General features: G+C 47.7%; 1 long non-coding RNA gene across 1 annotated transcript in view; it reads left to right on the top strand.

Annotated features, from left to right (window-relative positions):
- The first annotated feature begins 7,601 nt into the window (after positions 1–7,601).
- Positions 7,602–13,841, top strand: part of LOC140403285 (uncharacterized) — a 203,775-nt gene continuing 197,535 nt past the window's right edge. Inside the window, exon 1 of the long non-coding RNA XR_011938277.1 lies at positions 7,602–7,688. This is a non-coding gene — a long non-coding RNA (uncharacterized lncRNA). The remainder of the gene's footprint in view (positions 7,689–13,841) is intronic.

The raw sequence follows: 13,841 nt of genomic DNA, 5'->3' as shown, positions 1-13,841 counted from the left end.
ATGGCCTATTTCTGTGCCGAATATTCTGCGTGATGAATCATTCTGTGGCTGTGTGTGGGACAAGCATGGCACAAAGTATCTGAGGTATTTGCAGAAATAATAGCCTGACAATCCAGCAGGCACTTGAAAAGAAGCTCTTAATGTGTCAACATCATTTTGAAATCAATGAATTCATACACTTCTGGATTTTGCAATATCATCCATCTTGGAAAATATAATTTTAATCTAATTAGCCTTCACTCTTGCAATATTCCACATCAGACTAATTCTTAAATTCATTTAACTCTTTTTAATGCGCTATAAGATTCTAAATTATTCCCACTGTGTGGATTCAATGATCAATGGGAAAGTGAGAGGGCAATTGAATGGGGAAAAGTAATCAGAGGAATTTCTAATTGTTTTCAGTTGGATTAAAACCAAAGCTTCTTTGAAAAGTCAGAGTGATTAGTACTGGTGCAGAATACTAGGCAATCTCACCTACTAAAATAGGAAGTAAACATAGACTTAACACCCCCAATTGGAAAGAATATGTACCACTTTAACACATCCCCAAAATACCTCAAAGTTCATCAGCTTAAATTGAATAACTTTGAGGTAGAACAACTGTTCCTCCACAGGCAAATGCATTAACGATTTTGCACTTCAACTAGATCTGGCAAACAGCTGGAAATGGAATGTTAGCCATGGTCCTGTGTTCTTGGGATAGCCTCATTTGGGCAGCACGGTAGCACAAGTGGATAGCACTGTGGCTTCACAGCACCAGGATCCCAGGTTCGATTCCCCGTTGGGTCACTGTCTATGCGGAGTCTGCACGTTCTCCCTGTGCCTGCGTGGGTTTCCTCCCGGGTGCTCCGGTTTCCTTCCACAATCCAAAGATGTGCAGGTTAGGTGGATTGGCCATGATAAATTGCCCTTAGTGACCAAAAAGGTTAGGAGGGGTTATTGGGTTACGGGGATAGGGTGGAAGTGAGGGCTTAAGTGGGTCGGTGCAGACCCGATGGGCTGAATGGCCTCCTTCTGCACTGTATGTTCTATGTTATTTAATGTTTGCATCAACTACTGAATAAGCAGGCTAGTCCTTAGTAAAATGTCTTATTTTACGAGCAGCACGGTGGCAGAGTGGTTAGCACTGTGGCCTCATGGCGCAGAGGTCCCAGGTTCGATCCCAGCTCTGGGTTACTGTCCGTGCGGAGTTTGCACATTCTCCCCGTGTTTGCGTGGGTTACGCCCCCACAACCCAAAAGATGTGCAGGGTAGGTGGATTGGCCACGCTAAATTGCCCCTTAATTGGAAAAAAATGAATTGGGGTATTCTAAATTTATATTTAAAAAAATGTCTTATTTGAAGAATTGCACTTCCAACAATGCTCCAGGGTTCTGATCTAGATCATATGATGCCTGGGACAGGGTTTCATCTCACAGCCCTCTGGGTGTGAGAGAGGCATCAACTGGGTCAAGTTGTCAGGAGGGAGGGCACCACGGTGGCACAGTGGTTAGCACTGCAGCCTCACGGCACTTGAGGTCTCAGGTTCTCTCCCAGGTCTGGGTCACCGTCCTCATGGAGTTTGCACATTCTCCCTGTGCTCACGTGGGCTTTGCTCCCACAACCCAAAAGATGTGCAGGGTAGGTGGATTGGCCACACTAAATTGCCCCTTAATTGGAGAAAATGAATTGGGTACTCGAAATTTATTTTTAAAAAGTTGTCAGGAGGGTCTTTTTTGTAGGATACAAAATCCAGTTAATCTTTAATTTCTAATGTTGTTCTGTGTTAAAGGAACTACAGAAATGCAAGCTGTTTTTAATCCATTTGGATTGAAAGAACCAGACTCTCTTTCTGATTTTTTTCTTTAAAATAAGATAAAGGCCAACGTTTCCACAATCAGTGAGCACAATTGGCGGTATTGGGAGTAAAAAGGCTAATGTAGCAAATGAGCAATAACAACATTCCGCCAATTCATTTCAAAGGCCACTCACCCCAGTTTTTCTTGGCACCTCAGTCAGTGGAAGGCAGGTCCAATCTCATGGGGCATTGTCAAAGTGTAACTTGTACCCGAGCTTCGGCCTGTGTTAAGCTGCATGGGTGATGCATTCCCTCACTGCCCAATCTTCCAGCCCTCGGTCCAGCCGACATGTGCTAAACTCAAGCACTATACTCTTTGTAGCTCAGTGCGTTAGACTCTTGCTTCTGAGTAAGGTGGTTGCGGACTCCAGGACTTCACTGCAGGTCTGAGGGAGCTCAGCACTACTCAAGGTGCTGTCATTTTGGATGAGATGTTTAAAACTGAAGCTCTGTCTGCTCTCTCAAGTGAATGTGGAAGAGAGCTAGGTGATTATCTCCTGTAGCTTGACCAATATTTATCCCTCAATCAACATCACAAAATTAGGTTGTATGGTCATATCGCTCTTTGTGGGAGCCTGTTGTGTGAATGTTGGCTGCCATGTTTCCTTCATCACAATGGCAATTACATTTCAAAAGCACTGTGGTGGCACAGGGGCGGCACGGTGGCACAGGGACGGCACTGCTGCCTCACCGTCAGGAACCCAGCTTCAATTTCAACCTTGGGTGATTGTGAGGAGTTTGCACTTTCTACCCCGTGTCCGCATGGGTTTCCTCCGGGTGCTCCGGTTTCCTCTCACAGCCCAAAGATGTGCAGGATAGGTGGATTGGCCACGCTAAATTGCCCCTTAGTGTCCAAAAGCTTAGTTGGGGTTATGGGAATAGGGTGTGGGGCGTGGGCCTAGGTAGGTGCTCTTTCAGAGGATTGGTGCAGACTTGATGGGCTGAATGGCCTCCTTCTGCACTGTAGGGATTCTGTGATTCTATGAATTGGCTGTAAAGCGCTTTGAGATATTTGGTGATTGTGAAGGGCACTAGATAAATGCAAATCTTTCTTTCTCCTAAAATAGCAGGAGAGGATCTCCATAATAAAGTTACCTTAGGAACAAACACTACTAAAATGTGTGCTAAAATGAAGCTGTGCAATTATTACAGTAACACCACATCGAGATTTCTGTCCATTATTTTAATGAGGCAGTAGCGAGTGGGTGAATGGTTGTCAAAACAACAGCAAAGCAATTTCATATAAGTTAAGTGTTCTGAGTTCTTATGAACACAGTGTTATTTCAAAGCCAGAGTGCTTTTGCCGCTATTACACAGTTGCATGATGTTATTGTGAATAGTCTTTAAAATAACACCTTGCGTTACACCTGGTGCCTGTAAACATCACAGAAATAACAGTTGATTCCATAACCTGACCCCCTGACCATCAACTACTGACCATATCTTCTGTCAGGACCCCCTAACCATCCCGTTTTCCCAGAACTCACCCCCCGCCACACACACACACACCAGCCCACCCACTGCAAGATGCCCCCGTGAGCTTTCTGCCTTGAACGTTTCAGGATGACTAATAATGGCTTCTACACATTACTTTTATGAGTGCTGTTATGTTGGACTCCTCCCCCTTCCCTGTTGTTAACAAACTATTGCTCAAGGCAGAAGGTTAAATTGAGCTGGCCATATGCCCTCATCCAATAGGCAGCTAATATGTAATCTCATATACACAAGGCTGCATAGATGATAGTTTATATGACTGTACAAATCATACGATGTTTCCTAACCTTCCCACTGTGAAAGACCTTGAATTAAGACCAAGGATTTTTTTTCCACTCTTTGCTCCCTGCTGTTCGTCTATCCAACTATTAATCAACAATTGCTCCATTGGAAGCTTTGGATGTCACAGGAGACATGGGTTTTGAATCAGTTCCAAGTACATTGGGGTACTGGGCAGCTGGAAGAATCCAGGTGTACTGGTGCATTGTCATTTGATGGTGCAGTTCTGTAATATTGGCTGTGAATGGAGGTGGGTTCTGTTAGCGTAGTTGGAGCTGCTGATTGGCGTAGTTGGAAGTGCAGCGGTTGGAGCTGGTGCTGTCAAGAATCGAGGACTAAAAAGTTCTGTTCATCTCCCATTGCATTTGTATTATCACTTGTTAATGTGCAAAGTGGTAATACAAAAGCAATGCAGACATGGTTATGGAGGGCCAGTGTTCAGTGAATCAAAGTTTTAACCAATTTGGCTGTGACCTTTGACAATGTAAACAGTTTTTCAACATCATGTAGGTGTGGAACAGCTCAAGAACATGGAATTTAACCATGAAAGGTGTGGGGTGATACATCTTGGGAGGACTAACAAGGCATGGAAATATGCAATGGATGGTTGGACCCTAGGAAGTGCAGAGGAGCAAAAGTACCTTGGTGTGCATGTTCACAGATCTCTGGCCTGATCACTGCCAGGCAGACAATGCCAGTGTGGCACATTGGCAGTACCAGCCTGGCATCCTGGCAGTGCCCCTTCCAGCTGGCAGTGCCACCTGTGTGTCATCCTGGCACTGCCAGGCAGGCAGTGACCAGGTGCCCAGCAGTGGCAGGATACCACCCTGCCCAGAAGCATGCACTTGGGGACCTCCACGAGTACCATTCCAAATCTCCAATTTGTGGAGAGCAGTAATAATAATAATAAGAAGAATCTTTATTAGTGTCACAAGTAGGATTACATTAACACTGCAATGAAGTTATAGGAGAATTCAGAATGTCCAATTCACCTAACAAGCACGTCTTTCGGGACTTGTGGGAGGAAACCGGAGCACCTGGAGGAAACCCACACAGACACGGGGAGAACATGCAGACTCCGCACAGACAGTGACCCAAGCCGGGAATCGAACCTGAGAACTTGTGCTGTGAAGCAACAATGCTAACCACTATGCTACCGTGCTGCGTTGACCGGCATTCACTCGAGGTCTCCAATGTCAATGACATAGATCCCAACGTCTTGGTTACCTCAGGGAACTGCATAATAGAGTGAGATTGGCTGGCTTGCTCTAATATGCAGATTTTGCCAAAAATGATCCCGCCCACAAAGAGTGGGCTTCCCACCGCAAAATCTCGCAAGATCGTGTTAGATCTTGCGAGGCATGGCAAGCCAAGTAGATCCCGGGAGCGGAGTCTCCTGGCAGTTACCGGCAACGTTGTGCAGCTTTTCGGGGGCAGTGTGGCCAGTAGGTCGCGCCCATAATTCCCATTTGGTTTGATTGCGCCCTCCAATTGAGGCATTGAATATAGGAGCAGGGAGGTTATGCTGGAGCTGTATAAAACACTGGTTAGGCCCCAGCTGGAGTACGGTGTGCAGTCTGGTCAACACGCTATAAAAATGATAGGATTGCACTGGAGAGAGTACAGAGGAGATTCACCAGGATGTTGCCTGGGTTGGATCTTTTCAGTTAAGAAGAGAGACTAGATAGGCTGGGGCTGTTTACCCTGGAGCAGAGAAGGCTGAGGAGGGACCTGATTGAGGTGTATAAAATCATGAGATGGACAAGAAGGTACTTTTCCTTTTAGTGGAAACCAGGAGGCATAGATGTAAGATAATGGGTAGGAGATTTAGAGGAGATGTGCAGAAAATCTTTTCACCCAGAGGGTGGTGGGAATCTGGGACTCACTGCCTGAAAAGATGGTATAGGTGGGAACCCTCAGAGCTTTTAAGAAGTATTTAGATCAGCACTTGAAATGCCCTTGCATACAAGGCTACGGCCCAAGTGCTGGAAAATGGGATTAGGGTAGCTAGATGGTTGGTGCGGACGCAATGGGCTGAAGGGCCTCTTTCCCTGCTGTAAAACTCTATGACTCTATGACAGAGAAAGTTAAATTCAATGCAACTGGGGCTGAAGTTGACTCAGTGCTCGATTAATCAGTGGTATCACAAACGACCTTTCAGACCTGCCTTTGAAAACAGACAAAGGCAGGACCTCAGGAGGCATCAGACAGACCCTAGGGATTCTGCTGGTTGCTTATCCACAACACAAACACCTGAAGCTTTATCAATGTTCAGGCAGGCTAGGGTCACAAATTGCCACTGAGAGGTGGGGTGAGGTGAGCTTCTCTAAGAAAGGGTGGGACAGACTGCAGTTGGTTATGATTTATTATCACAGATAATGCCTGACCAGCTTAGTATTTCCAATTTTCTCTCTCTTCATATTTCAGCTTTCTAGCATCCGCAGTATGTTGCCCCTTTCTTAAAAAATGACTCTGCTCGCAGGTCACCAACTTTTGTTCCAATCCTTAGCTAAGCAGCGGAACTGGATCCTTTTCAGAATCCTATGTAAAGGAATGTAAATTCCTGGCATTCCTAGATGTCACGAGGGCTCATACTCTGAGGCAAGTATGGATTGTGGGGTTTGTGATGTGGGCGTTCCATGCTGATTCACTCCATCAGGCCACTTTTTTTAAGCCCAACCCATCGCCTTTGATTTCCATAGAATTTAAAGAGCAGGAAGGAATTGCCACTCGGTGGCTGTCAAGGTCTGACAGACTGTTACAGGAGGGAGTGACTTTGTCCTACACCATTACCACAGAGATGTTTAAGTTATCAGGAATCTCAAGGCTCTTGATGAGTAGTTATCAGATTTCAACAGCAACAACAACTTTTGATTCAGTAAAACATCCCAAGGCACTTCACAGCCGCGCCATCAAACAAAATTTGGCATCAAGGCCATAAGGAGATAGCAGGACAGATAACCTAAAACCTGGTTTCAAGGTGTAACTTAAAAGAGGAAAAAGGTAGAGAGCCAGAGAGGTTTAGGGAGGGAAGTTCAGAGCTCCACAGCTGAGCATTTCAACAGTCGAGCAATTAAAATCAGGGATTTGCAAGAGGCCGGAATTGGAGAAGAGCAGAGATTTCAGAGGTATTTACAGGAGAGGTGAGAGATTTGAAAACAAAGATGAGAATTTTAAAATCGAAGTGTTGCTTAACAGAAACGAATATCAGTCAGTGAGCATAGGGATGATGGGTGAATGGGACTTTGTGCAATTTAAGAAAATGGCAGCAGAGTTTTGAATGAGCTAACGATTATGGAGGGTGGAAGAGCATGAAAGGTGAATTTCACACAAAATAATCTTTTTTGAAGTCTTTAATTATATTTTTAAATCTTGTAAAAATAATGAATAATGCCTTTGTAAGATCTCTTTGAAACAACAATCAACAGAATTACATAAAGCAACTATTTTTTTTTGTTTAATAAATTTAGAGTATCCAATTATTTCTTTTTCCAATCAAGGGGCAATTTAGCGTGGCCAATCCACCTAACCTGTACATCTTTGGGTTGTGGGGGTGAAACCCACGCAGACACTGGGAGAATGTGCAAACTCCACATGGACAGTGACCCAAGGCTGGGATTCGAACCCGTGTCCTCAGCGCCGTAGTCCCAGTGCTAACCACTGTGCCGCATGCCGATATAAAGCAACTATTTTATCTGTTAAAACACTTTCCTGGTTGTTTTTTGAAAAGGGCTGGGATCCTAACTATTTTAACTCTGGCAGATTTCCTTTGCACTGATCACAGTAGTCAGAGTCTGAGCACAGCCTGATGGCCAGCTTGGGCCACGGTTTAGAGTGGCAATTGGAAACTAATTATTGTTGCTGTTTGAAATTTCTCCAGACTGGCAATGCCCCTCCCTGTTAGATCAACAATTTCACCAGTTTAACTCGAAGCCATAAAAAAGGCAGTGGTCTCTTTTATGATTTGGGTGTTTGCTGGGGCGGCTGAGTGTGTCTCAATTGTTCCAAAAGGAGGAGGGAAAGCAACAGGAAATGATTGGCTTTCTACCTCTTGTTGTACAAAAAGATGATTCAGGTATGATTTGTTATTTTTCTCACACTGTGACGTCTGGAGCTCTCAAACGTTCGCATAAATAGATCTTTGTCAAAGGCAGGATGTGATGACTTAATTATCAAGTTGTCGAGTCCCAAGCAGCACCAGGGAACTTTGTTGTATTTTATTAGGTTTGATAGACACACAGGGACAGTAATGAACTTTGTATATACTGATAGAGAAAGTCGGAACCTGATATCTGCTATGCAATTCTAATTCCTTCTTTATTCATTGTTCTTTAAATTCCATGAAAAACATGGAACATAACATACCCTATGAGAAAAGGGAAAAATAGAATGACATTTCGCTTTTTTGAGTTATGCAATCAATAGTTTCTTCCTTTTCATTTGTTGAAATTGTACATCCTTCTCGAAGTTCGCATAAATGTGACGCCAATTGGCTAATGAGTTACGTCTTAAGTGAAGGGGACTGAACAATGTATGTTGGCTGTTCCTGTCCTCGAAAAAAGACAACAGCTCGTTTTCCTTGAGCAACCCAAGAATGAACAGACAAACTTTGCCCCCCCCCCCCCCCCCCGGACCACCCTCTACCGCATCCCCATAGACCCTCATCCAGCCCATCAGGCAGGTAAAATGGAGTGAGGGCATGCTCCGCCCTCCTCATTTAGAAAAGCAGTTACAGTAAGTATTTGCAACTATTGATTGCATAATGGCAGCACTCAACTGACACCACAATCCTTTTTCCGGTAAATGTGCTGTTCGCATTTCAAACTAGAGATTCCAGAACTTTTAACCCATATGTAATACTGAAGCAGGGCAGGAATAATTGTATGGCCTATACAGGAGCTTGTTCAGTCTGAACCAACCATACATGAGCAAAAGTGTCTCACTTCAAACCCCCTAAAAGGCTCTCAACCATCTAAAAGGCTCAAGTTAGGAGTAATATGGAATACATATGAATAGGTACAGCCACAACAAAATTTGAACCTCGCTATCAGCCAAGATGTTTGCTTGATCAGTGTCTCACATTCAACTTAATATTCTTCCACCTCTATCACCGGGTGCACACTGTGGCTATAGTGTGCACAATCTACAGGATGCACTCATCAAGGTTACTTCAACCGTATCTCTTCTCTCTCTCTTCCCCCCTCCCCCAGAAACACATAAACTCTATCATCTAGAAGGACAAGAGCAGTAATGGCTTCACTGTTTACTGTCAACTACAAATTCCCCTCAGTCACACACCTTCTCAACTTGGAGATCAATGAGGGGCTGGTTTAGTACAGTGGGCTAAATAGCTGGCTTGTAATGCAGAACAATGCCAGCAGTGCGGGTTCAATTCCCGTACCTGCCTCCCCGAACAGGCGCCGGAATGTGGCGACTAGGGGCTTTTCACAGTAACTTCATTGAAGCCTACTTGTGACAATAAGTGATCATTATTGAGACACTTCAACATCAATAGATAAATATGGAATCCTTGACCAAAAAGCATTGTGGGAGCACCAGCATCACAACAACTTCATTTGTATAGCACCTTTAAAACTGTAGAATAACAATCTATTGGGTCTGTGCTGTTCAAGGGTTGAGCTATTTAAAAGGGTAAGGGTAATTTAACATGGCCAATCCACCTAATCTACACATCTTTGGACTGTGGGAGGAAACTGGAGTACCCAGAGGAAACCCATGCAAACACGGGAAGAAAGTGAAAACTCCATAGTCACCCGTGGCTGGAATTGAACCCATGGTCCCTGGAGCTGTGAAGCAGCAGTGGGTTGAGCTATTTAATTAACACCATTCTCCTGCTCTTTCATCGTAGCCCTGTAATTTTTGTCCATTCAAATATTTATCCAATTCTCAATTAAAAGTTACTATTGAATCTGATTTCACTGCCGTTTCAAGCAGTGTATTCCAGATCACAACTCACTACATAAAAATTGTTTTATCATATCTCCTCTGTACTTTTTGACGGTCATCTTATATTTGTGCCATTTAGTAATGGACTCTCCTTAGCCCTGCTGCCTCACGATGCCGAGGTCCCAGGTTCGATCCCGGCACTGGGTCACTGTCCGTGTGGAGTTTGCACATTCTCTCTGTGTTTGCGTGGGTTTCAACCCCACAACCCAAAGATGTGCAGGGTAGGTGGATTGGCCACACTAAATTGTCCCTTAATTGGAAAAAAATGAATTGGGTACTCTAAATTAAAAAAGTAATGGACTCTCCTGCCACTGGAAAGTTTATCTTTATTTACTCTAGCATGGAAAAACATCACATGAGTTGCCAAACAAAATTTGAATGGTTAGATACACATAGGGGAGGGTTAGCAATGCTGCCTCACGGTGCCGTGGACCCAGGTTCGATCCCAACCCCGCGTCATTGTCCCTGTGGAGTTTGCACATTCTCCCCATGTCTGCGTGGGTCTTAGCCCCGCAACCCAAAAAGATGTGAACGGAAGTGAATTTGCCACTCTTTTGAGGTCAACAAAATAGAAAAAAAGGAAACAAACTTAGGGATACTAAGTTTTGTAAACTGTGTTAAGGGCACTGTTCTAAATAACAAAGATCAACAGAAAAATAATGATATCAAATGAGATTGCATTAAAGGGGTCAATAAAGCATTCCAACCCCTCCGATGCCCACAGAACACGGAAGGCCTCAATGGTGCCCGTGGACAATGTATGCTCCCAACTGTGAATGTAGCTGCGGAAGAGGGGCAGACAATTGGACCACCACCTCGGTCACCCGCTGCCTACACGTATAAATGGCGGGCTTTGCCAGGCCCAGGAGCAGGTTGACAAGGAGGTCCTCTGCCTTCCCTTCCTCTCTCCGCACCGGGTGCCCGTAGATCAGGAGCGTGGAGCTGAAGTGCAAACAAAAGATTTGTCAGAAAACTAAAAGGGGACTTCCGGGTGTGGCTATGCAGAGCTAGGTCGCATGTTCGGTAGCTCCCGCTTGGAACAGACTTTTGGGTTCTTTACAGGGCCCCCACGGCATTTGTTTGACATTTCCCGGTGTGGGAAGAAGACTGCAACATTCCCCTGACAGTGTCCCCCAGGAATGGTATGTCTCTTGGTTACCAGACCCGGCAGAAACAGTAAAAGATTTGGCTTTAACTTCAGGATAAACAAAGCCCCGTCCAGCATGCAGGCGGGGGAAGGGCAAGCTTAGAGGCTGCAAGCTGACTTGAGGGCCTTTATTAAAGGTGAATTCTAGCAGCAGAGGGAACAACTGTGAAAAGATCTACCAAGGCCATTGAAGAAGCGGGGACGAGGCTTCCGGTGGTGGCCATGGAGGAGTTGGTCGCGCATTAGGCAGCTCCCGTCTGGAACGGACTCTCAAACCTTTTTCAGGAGTTTCCACAGACATTTTGGGGCAGATTGGTGAAGCGAACACTGCCAAAAGGATTCCCTCTCGAGACTTCCGGTTGCGGCTATGCGGAGCGAAGTCGCACATTCAGCGGCTTCCGCAAAAACTGACTTTTAGGTTCTTTTCAAGGCCCCCAAGGGCACTTTTTCAACGTTTCCCGGTGTGGGGAGGAGTTAATAATAGCTCCCCGTCAGTATATGGCTTTAACTAGGAGCGGGGCGACAAAAAAGGTGGTGGTGGACCAGAAGAAGGGAGGGAAGAAGGACAAAGTGGCGGTGGGCGGAGACCAGGCAGCGTGGATGCAGTGGGCGGAAGAGCAGCAGGAGGGTATCCAGCGCTGCCTCAGAGAGATTAAAATGGACCTGCTAGAGCCGATGAAGGCTTCTATTGATAAGCTGCTGGAGACACAGACGGTCCAGGGGGTGGCGATCCGAGAGGCTCGACAAAAGATCTCTGACAATGAGGACGAGATCTTAGGCCTGGCGGTCAAGGTGGAGGCGCACGAGGCGCTCCACAAGAAATGGCAAGAGCGGTTCGAGGAGATGGAGAATCGGTCGAGGCGGAAGAATCTGCGGATTCTGGGCCTCCTGGAGGGGCTGGACGTGGGGGCCTATGTGGTCACCATGTTGAACTCGCTGATGGGAGCGGGGTCCTTCCAGGGGCCCCTGGAGCTGGAAGGGGCCCATAGAGTGTTGGCGAGGAGGCCCAAGGCTAAGGAGCCTCCGCGGGCGGTGCTGGTGCGGTTCCATCGGTTCGTCGATCGGGAGTGTGTGCTCAGGTGGGCCAAGAAGGAGAGGAGCAGCAGGTGGGAGAACGCGGAGGTTCGGATATACCAAGACTGGAGTGCGGAGGTGGCGAAGAGGAGGGCCGGGTACAATCGAGTGAAGGCGGTGCTGCACAGGAAGGGGGTGAAGTTTGGCATGTTGCAGCTGACGTGACGCGACCTACAAGGACCGGCACCATTATTTTGAGTCTCCGGAGGAGGCGTGGGCCTTTGTTCAGGCCGAGAAGCTGGACACAGACTGAGGGTCGGGATGGGCGATTGGGTACTGCGGTGGATATGTTATGCCTATTTTTGGTTTGGGGGGGGAGGGGGGCCTTTGCATTGTTTTGGGTTTCTTTTTCTCTGTGTTTTTCTCTTTCGGGTTGGGGAGGGTGGATGGGGCGGGTTGGGCACTGTTTTGGTTGGTGGTGGGGCCTGGTAGGTGGAGAGCGCGGGCTTTTTTCCTGCGCCGAAGACTGGGGGGGGGGCGGGGAAGTGAGGATTGTTTCCCGCGCTTAGAACGGAGGGGGGAGGGGGAGAGCCTGTTGATGGGGAGCGGGAGAGGAGGGTGTGCCACACAAATGGGAGGAGTCGAAGGGCAGGCGGGAGTGGCCGGGGTCAGCAGGAGTCAGCTGACTTGTGGAAGTGCAATGGGGGGAGTAAACCAGCTAGGGTAGGGCCTAGCCGGGGGGGGGGGGGTGGGAATCGAGTTGCTGCTGCTAAGGTCAAGGAGGAGCTGGAGCGAGTGGGGGGGTCGGGGGGGGGGGGGGGGGGGTCGAGACGGGGGGGGTGCCGCTGTGGGGAACGGGCCGGGTGTGTTCGCACACCTGAAGGGGCTCAAGGCGGATGTGGTTATGCTCCAGGAGACACACCTGAAGGTGGCAGACCAGGTAAGACTGAGGAAAGGGTGGGTAGGTCAGGTGTTCCACTCGGGGCTAGATGCCAAAAATCGAGGGGGTGGCGATCTTGGTGGGAAAGAAGGTGTCATTCGAGGCGTCGAGCATTGTGGCAGATAATGGCGGTAGGTACATAATGGTAAGTGGTAAGTTGCAGGGAGAGAGGGTGGTACTGGTCAATGTGTATGCTCCGAACTGGGACGATGCGGGTTTTATGCGGCGTATGTTGGGTCGGATCCCAGACTTGAAAGTGGGGGGCCTGATAATGGGGGGAGACTTTAACACGGTGTTGGATCCGGCACTGGATCGCTCCAGGTCTAGGACGGGTAGGAAGCCGGTGGTGGCTAGAGTGTTAAGGGGATTTATGGACCAAATGGGAGGGGTGGACCCTTGGAGATTTGCAAGGCCGGGGGCTAGGGAATTTTCATTCTTCTCACATGTCCTTAAGGCTTATTCTCGAGTCGACTTTTCATTTTGAGTAGGGCGCTGATAGCGATAGTAGAGGATACCGAGTATTCGGCAATAGCCATTTCGGACCACGCCCCGCATTGGGTGGACTTGGAGATGGGGGAGAAAAGGGACCAGCACCCGCTGTGGCGCTTGGAGGTGGGGCTGTTGGCGGATGAGGAGGTGAGCGAGCGGATCCGAGGAAGTATAGAGAGGTAGTTGGAGACCACGACAACGGGGAGGTCCGAGTGGGGATGGTATGGGAGGCAATGAAGGCGGTGGTGAGGGGAGAGCTGATCTCCATTAGGGCCCACAAGGAGCGGAAGGAGCGGGGGGAGAGGGAGAGGCTGGTGGAGGAGATGGTGAGGGTAGACAGGAGGTATGCGGAAGAGCCTGAGGAAGAATTGTTGAGGAAGAGGCGCAGCCTCCATGCCGAATTCGACCTGGTGACCACCAGGAAGGCGGAGGTGCAGTGGAGGAAGGCCCAGGGGGCGGTCGAAGAGTATGGGGAAAAAGCAAGCCGGATGCTGGCACATCAGCTTCGGAAGCGGGACGCAGCTAGGGAGATCGGGGGAGCTAAGGGGAGGGAGCGTGGTGCGGAGTGGGGTTGGCATCAATGGGGTCTTCAGGGACTTCTACGATGAATTGTACCGATCCGAGTCCCCACGGGAGGAGGGAGGGATGGGCCGTTTCCTGGACCAATTGAG

This window comes from Scyliorhinus torazame, chromosome 27 (assembly GCF_047496885.1).
Source record: "Scyliorhinus torazame isolate Kashiwa2021f chromosome 27, sScyTor2.1, whole genome shotgun sequence".
NCBI classification, from domain to species: Eukaryota; Metazoa; Chordata; class Chondrichthyes; order Carcharhiniformes; family Scyliorhinidae; genus Scyliorhinus; species Scyliorhinus torazame.
Note: the sequence above shows the minus strand (reverse complement) of the source record. Positions and strands in the feature narration are given on the sequence as shown.